Here is an 8,030-nt window from a genome sequence, read left to right on the forward strand (position 1 = left end):
ATTCCCCATGATGAGACTGGTAATCAACTCTATGGTGAAATGTACTGGGAGCAGCTGAGTAGCTGCCTTTGGGTATGCTTCCCATATGTAAGAAATAGCTTTGGGAATGGTCAGTAGTTTATGGCACCCTTGAACCCTGTGTGTAGCCGTGTCATTGTTCAGCAGCCTGCCATGCTTTGCCAACCTTGGGACTTTCGGTGGACTTGAATTGATGGCCTGCCATGTGATTTGGTAACATCGGGGCTGTGCTATTTTGTTGACCTTGGGCTTGTTAGCCTTTAGCAGCCAGTAGCTGCCTGAGTAAAGAGTTGTCTCTAGCTTCTGTGGGCCAGCAGCAAGAGGCAGAGCTGAAGCCCAAGGTCAAGGGGCTTTCACACAGCCCCCAGAACCTGGCACTTGAACTTGGACTTAAAGCCTCCAAATTGTAAGAATAAACTCCTGTTTGTTCAAGCCGTCCCATTGGTGGTATATTCCTGTCAGAGTGATACTAGGTACCAGACAATTATGTTGATTGATTTTCTAATCTTGAACCACCTTTGCATTCCTGGGATAAATCTCACTTTGTCATGGTATATAAGCTTTTTAATATGCTATTAGATTTGGTTTGCTAATATTTTTGTTAAGAATTTTTGTATTTGTATTCATAAGAGCAATTGGCCTACAGTTTAACTGTCCATTATTTTCTCTTATAGTTCTTTTTATTTCTGAAAGATTGGTAGTAATGTGTCCCCACTTTAATTTCTGAGTTATTTGGGTCCTCTCTTTTATTGTTGTCAGTCTAGCTAATCGTTGGTCAATGTTGTTGATCTTTTCAAAGCAGCAGCTTTGGTTTTGTTGCTCCTGTTTTTCTGTTCTCTAGTTAATTTCTCTCTGCTCTAATCTTTCTTATTATTTCCTCCCTTCTGCAAGCTTATGTTTAGTTTGCTCATTTTTCTAGTTCCTTAGATATAAAATTGGGTTAGACTTGAGAGCTTTCTTCATGCTTAGTATATTTATTGAGACTTGTTTTGGGACCTATCTATGTATGGTCTATCCTCAAGAATGATGCATGTGTACTGGAGATGTGTATTATGCTGTTGTTGTGTGGAGTATTCTATATTATTATATGTCTGTGAGGTCTAGTTTATTCATAGTGTTACTCAGTTTTCTGTTTCCTTACTGATCTTTCTAGATGTTCTATCCATTATTGGAAACTGGATATTGAAATCTTTAACTGTTATTGTTGAACTATTTTTCTTCCAATTCTGTCAGGGTTTGGTTCACTTATTTTGGGCTTTTGTTAGGTGTATATACATTTTTAGTTGTATCTTCTTGGTTAATTGGCCCTTTTATCATTATAACGCCCTTCTTTGTCTCTTCTAACAGATTGTGGTGTAAAGTTAATATTTTCTGACATTGATATAGCCACCCCAGCTCTCTTTGGGTTACTAATTGCATGGAATGTCCTTCCCTCCTCCCCCATCCTATCCCTTTAACTTGTTTGTGTATTTGGGCCTATGATGTATCTCTTGTTTTTAAATCCATTCTGCCACTCTTTTCCTTTTCACTGGAGAATTTAATCAATTTATATTCAAAGTATTTACAAATAAGGAAAGACTTCTGCTATTTTGTTATTTGTTTTCTCTGTGTGTTATACTTTCTTGATCGTTCATTTTCTCCAGTACTGCATTCTTTTGTGCTTATTTATATATTTATTTTTAGTATCCCATGATGATTCACTTCTCATTTTATATATGTTTTTTAGTTATTTTTTTTGTGGTTATGATAGGGATTGTAGTTAACATCCTAAATTGATAACAGTACCGTTTAAATTGATAAACTGACTTGGTTTCAATACCATAAAAAAACTGCTCGTATTCTCCTCTAAGCCCCTACCCATCCCCTTTAAGTTTGTCTTTCAAATCAGGTAGGAAATGAAAAGAGTTATAATAAACCACAAATGCAATATTCCTGACTTTTATATTTATGTAGATAGTACCTTTACTGAGGTTCTTTATTTCTTTGTATGGCTTTGAATGATTGTCTAGTGTCCTTTCATTCAGCCTAATGGAATACATAGTAACCAAATTGACTACCTCTCTGGAAAGAGGCAGTGGAGAAGCTTAGTATCATTAGTCAGAACAAGGCCAGGGGCTGACTGTAAAACAGACCATCAATTGCTCACATGCAAGTTTAAGTTGAACAAAGTGAAAACACATCCACAAAAGCCAGAGTACAACCCTGAGTGTATCACACTTGAATTTAGAGACCATCTCAAGAATAGATATGACAAATTGACCACTTATGACTGAAGAAGACCAGATGAGTTGTGAAATGACATCAAGGACATCATACATGAAGAAAGCAAAAGATCATTAAAAAGATAGAAAAGAAAGAAAAGACCAGAATAGATGTCAGAATAGACTTGGAAACTTGCTCTTAAAACATGAGATAATTAAAGCAAACATGAGAAATGGCAAGATAAAAAGAACTGAAGATTTCAAAGGGCACCTCAAGAAGACAGAACAAAGTATGTAAAAGAAATGTGCAAAGACCTGGAGTTAGAAAACCAAAAGGAAGAACATGCTCAGGTACTCCTCAAACTGAGAAAAACTGAAGTAAAAATCAAAGCCTTGAGTTGCAATATTGAAGAAATCTGTGGACAAGATAATTGAACATTGCAGGAGGCATCAAAAGAATGTGGAAAGAATACACAGAGTCACAGTACCAGAAACAATTCATCGAGATTTCTACCATTTCAAGAGGCAGCATATGATCAAGAGCTGATGGTTTTGAAGGAAGAAGTCCAAGTCTACTAAAGGTATGGTGGAAAACAAGCCTCCAGGAACTGATGGAATACCAATTAAGATGTTTTAATAAAGAGGTGCAACACTGGGAGTGCTCACTTGTCTGTGACATGGAATTTGGAAGACAGCTACTTGGCCATCTGACTAGAAGAGATCCATATTTATGTCCATTCTATAGAAAGGTAACCCAACAGAATGCAGAAATTATCAAACAATACATTAATAGCACATACAAGTAAAATTATGCTAAAGGTAATTCAAAAACAATTAACAGCTGTACATCAGCAGGGAACTTCTAGGCATTCAAGCCAGACTCAGAAGAGGATGTGGAACCAGGGATATCACTGCTGATGTCAGATGGATTTTGGCTGAAAGCAGAGAATACTAGAAAGATGTTTACCTGTGATGTATTGACTATATACAAAGGCAAGTGACTGTATGGATAATATTGTGAAGATTGGGAATTCCAGAACACTTCATTGAGCTCATGTGGAACCTGTACTTAGACCAAGAAGCAGTTGTTCATACAAAATAAAGATATACAGTGTGTGGTTTAAAATCGGAAAGGTATGCATCAGGACTGGATCCTTTCACTATACTTATTCAATCTGTATGCTGAGCATGTGGTCTGAGAAGCTGGACTATATGAAGAATGAACAAGGCATTAGGATTGGAGGGAGACTCGTAAAGAAACTGCATTCAGTATTAAGAGACACGACTTTGCTTGCTGAAAGTGATGAGGACTTGACACACTTACTGATGAAGATCAAATACTATAGTCTTCAGTGTGGATTACACCTTAATAAAAAGAAACAAAAATCTTTGTTCAATAAGCAACATCTTAAACAGAGAAGATAATGAAGTTGCCAGTGATTTCATTTTACTTGCATTTTACTTGGATCCACAATCAGCACCCGTGGAAGCAGCTGTCAAAAAAAAAAAAAAAATGACGTATTACATTGTGCAGATCTGCAAAAGACCTCTTTAAAATATTCAAAAGCAAAGATGGCACTTTGAGAACTAATATGTGTCTGACCCAAGCTATGGTATTTTTATTCACCTCATAAGCATGCTAAAACTGGGCAATGAATAAAAGACCAAAGAAGAATTGATGCCTTTAAATTACGGTGTTGGCAAAGGATATTGAACATAGCATGGGCTGCTAGAGAATGAATAAATCTGGGAAGAAGTACAGCTAGAATGCTTCTTAGAAGCAAGGATGGCAAAACTTCATCTCACATACTTTGGACAAGTTATCAGATTGTGGTGCAGTGAATTACTTAATATGGCTCTTCAAGCCATAGTCCCTGTGACTCCCACCAGATTACTATGTGAAATGTGCAAATGTAAGGTGTTTGTGGCCCACCAAGAGGATTGGATAGCTTGTTAGTAATATAAATAAGGTACATAGAACCCTGGGGGGGGGCGTGGGGGGCATGCAAATAAGGTATATGGAACCCTAATGTAGGAATTGGTTAGTTTTATCATTCTGCTAGGCTTAAGATGCACCCTCCTAGAGGCAGAAGTGGATCTCATTGTCATCAAGAGAGACAGCAGTGCGTGTCTCTCTCAGCAATGTGTGTTTCTTGTGTCTCTTAGCCACCAGTGAGAGAGTCCTTCTGCCTCTAGGAGGGCTCTTTTTGAGCCTGGCAGAGTGGCCTGGAGCAACCAATCCCAACATCAGAGTTCTACCAACCTGAGAGAAAGTGAATTTCCCAGGAAATTACTTCATGCTGCTTCCAACAGAAATACCCCAGGTGGATAACTTTAACAATCAGGAGCCTTTCAGTTGCTCACAGCAAATTCCACCACAGAGTTTACAAATACTTAGGGCTAGAAAAGCCACGCTTATGTAATTTACTACACCTCAGGCCACCCCCTGGCTTTTCTAGCCATTATCCCTTTTATACTTCAAAAATTAACATCCCCTTCACTATCAGTTTAAGAATAACCACACCCATGAAAGCATGTAAGCCAGCCACTTCATGCTGTTATCTTCCCCCATTTTACATAGCCAATTTTTAATTTGCCCATCCCTATCAAACTAGTGGGAGCTCTGGTAGCATAGTGGCTAAGGCACTTGACTGCTAACCAGAAGGCTGGCGGTTCAAATCCACCAGCCACTCCTCGGAAGGAAGATGGGGCAATCTACTTCCATAGTGATACTGCCTCGGAAACCCAAGGAGGGGTCGCTGTGAGTCGGGTCCAACTCGACGGCACATAACAACAACAACAACATCAAACTAGTACTCTGAGGAGACAAGCATGTTCCTTTTTCTCTGGAGAATCTTCTCTTCTGCTTGGAAACTTTGGGCATCTGCATCCATAAACAAGCAAAGTCCAACCCAGTGCAACCCATCAAATTGCAGCAACTTAACACTAGCTCAGTGTCAAACACCTCTTTGTTTGGTCGGGTTCTGGTCAGCTCAGCCCTAGCCATCCCCTCTAGGTCATGGGTTCCAGCTGTCAAGTTTGGGAGTCACACTCTTCCTTTTACTTCAGACCAGCCAGCACCTCCTCTCACATCTTCAGTCGTCAGGGATTATTTCAATGCCCATAGGCTGACAGCTTCTTGCGCTTCAGACCAGCCAGTCCTTCCTCTCATCCCCACCTCCATGGCCTAGGTCAAAGAGTACCAAACTCAGCCCGTTTTCTTCATTGCTGCTCTTTCCTCATTTCCACTCAGGTGGACCCAGGTGGTCACAAGCAAGTAGCATACAAGCCTAATACTCGCTGACTTCCTTTAATTTTCAGTCCTGGAAGGGTTTTCTCTCATGGACCATGATTTTCCTGCCTTGATGCACCCAAAACCTATATGCTTGCTTGAAATTCAAAAAAGCCAAGCAGTCTTTTTTTTTTTTTCCCTGTAGGGCCTGTCTTCAAATTCGCATCTTCTGTTCTCTCAGTCGTTCTGGTTGGGGCTCAGGTTTTCTACCTAAGCTCCTAATATTCTACATACAGGGCTTAAAACAACCTGTGTTTCTTCTGTGCGAATTCTATTTCCCCTTTTACCATAGCCAATCAAATATTGGGTATTGGGAGCTCTGGTGGCATAGTGCCTAAGGCATTTGACTGCTAACCAAGAGGCCGGTGGTTCAAACCCAGAAGCCACTCCTTGGAAGGCAGGTTAGGCAATCTACTTCCATAGTGATACCGCCTTGGAAACCCAAAGAAGGGTCGACTGTGAGTTGGGTCCAACTCGAAAGGAGTGTATTTTTGTTTGTTTTAAAGAAGTATCAGGTGAAGGTGGATGTACACACTCTTCATTATCCATACCCATAATCATTTCTCATGTACAACTAGGTAAGAGAACATTCAGTACCCATAGTACATTCACATAAACACATAATCCTTTTTAAGACATCCCAGGTACATCTCTTTACCTTGATCACCATCCCATTCTATTGGGCATTTGGCTGGGTATAACCAAAAGCCCTAGCCTCTGGATCAATTTTGTCCTTTAATAGGTAACACCAACCAAAGTAACCATCTAAGAATCCAAAGTTTCACTTTCCATTCCCCTTCCTTCTTTCTTTTACAAAATCCCATGCTTCTATGAGTCTGGAGCCACTGCAGCGGATCCCACTGCTTCTGACACCAGCTGCCAGTGGGTCAGGGAGGCTGCATCTTCTGACCTCTTCTAACCCCACAAGAGGAAGACAGAATCACCATCAATAGCCCAAGGCCTATTTCTGCGAGGCCAGACATGCTGGCTTCCTTCAGCCCTTTTACCAACCCTTCCTCCAGCAGCACCCACCACCTCTCCACTGGGTTCAGTAATTCACTACAGTGGCCACACAGAACTCACAGATGATGGGGTTTATTAGGGAAACAACAGGCTATAATTCAAGTTCAGAAACATGCTAAATCTTTCTCAGCCCACTGTCTCTCAGCAGCTTGTGTCCTCTCTCGTGTCTCTCAGCCAGCAGTGAGAGAATCCTTCTCCCTCTAGGTGTGCTCCCTTTGATCCTGGCAAAGTGGCTCAAAGCAACCAATCCCAACATCAGAGTTTTATACGCTTGAGAGGGGGTGGATAACTTTAACAGTCAGTAGCTACTCAATTGCTCACAGCAAATTCCACCACAGAGTTTATAAAGACTTATGGCTAGAAAAACCACACTATGTAATTTACTACACTGCAAGAACTCTTGATTTCTGATGAAAAATTGCTGTTAATCTATTGAGAATTCCTTGTGTGTGATGAGTTGCTTCTCTTTCTGCTTTCAGGATTTTCTCTTTGTCTTTCAACAGTTTGATTATAACATGTCTATTGTAGATTCTGGGAGCTCTGGTAGCATAGTGGCTAAGACACTTGCCTGCTAACCAGACGGCTGGTGGTTCAAACCCACCAGCCACTCCTCGGAAGGAAGGTTGGGCAATCCTACTTCCGTAGTGATACTACCTCGGAAACCCAAGGAGGGGTCGCTATGAGTCAGGGCTGACTCAACGGCACATAACAACAACAACAATTGTAGATTCATAAGGTGCTGTGTTGGTGCAGTGGTTAAAGCATTCTGCTGTTAACCAAAAGTTCAACGGTTCAAACCCATGAGCTGCTCCATAGGAGAAAGGTGAAGCAGTCTGCTTCGGTAAAGATTTACAGCCCTGGAAACCCTGTGGGGCAGTTCTTCTGTGTCCTTCAGGGTCACTATGAGTCAGAATCAACCCGATGGCAGTAGGTTGGGTTTGGTTTTATTGTAGAAATCTTTGAGTCTATACTACTTGGTGTTCACTGCGCTTCCAGGTGTATAGATTCAAACCTTTCAACAAAATTGGGTCACTGTTTTTTCAGATATTCCTTATTTCTTTCTGGGACTCATATAATGTGTATGTTTAGTCACTTTATAGTTTACCATTGTCCATTAGGCTTTGTTTACGTTCTTTTTTCTTTGTGCTCCTTAGACTGGATAATTTCAGTTGTTTATCTTCAAGTTTTTTTGTTTTCTGATTTTTTGTTTCTGCCTGATAAAAATTTGCTGTTTAACTCCTCTGGTAAATATTTTAGTTACTGTTCTTGTCAGCACCATAATTTCTATTTGGTTCCTTTTTATAATCTCTATCTCTTTATTTTTTAAAAAAAAAATTGTTTCTGTATTACTTCCCTAATTTCTTTTAACTATTTGTAAGTGGCTACCTTTAGCTCTATAAGCATATTTAAGACAGTTGTTTTAAGTCTCTGTAGTATGTCTAGGGAGCTCTGGTAGCATAGTGGCTAAGACACTTGCCTGCTAACCAGACGGCTGG

Source organism: Orycteropus afer, unplaced genomic scaffold (assembly GCF_000298275.1).
Source record: "Orycteropus afer afer isolate SDZICR_OR568_19922 unplaced genomic scaffold, OryAfe1.0 scaffold00212, whole genome shotgun sequence".
Classification (NCBI taxonomy): Eukaryota; Metazoa; Chordata; class Mammalia; order Tubulidentata; family Orycteropodidae; genus Orycteropus; species Orycteropus afer.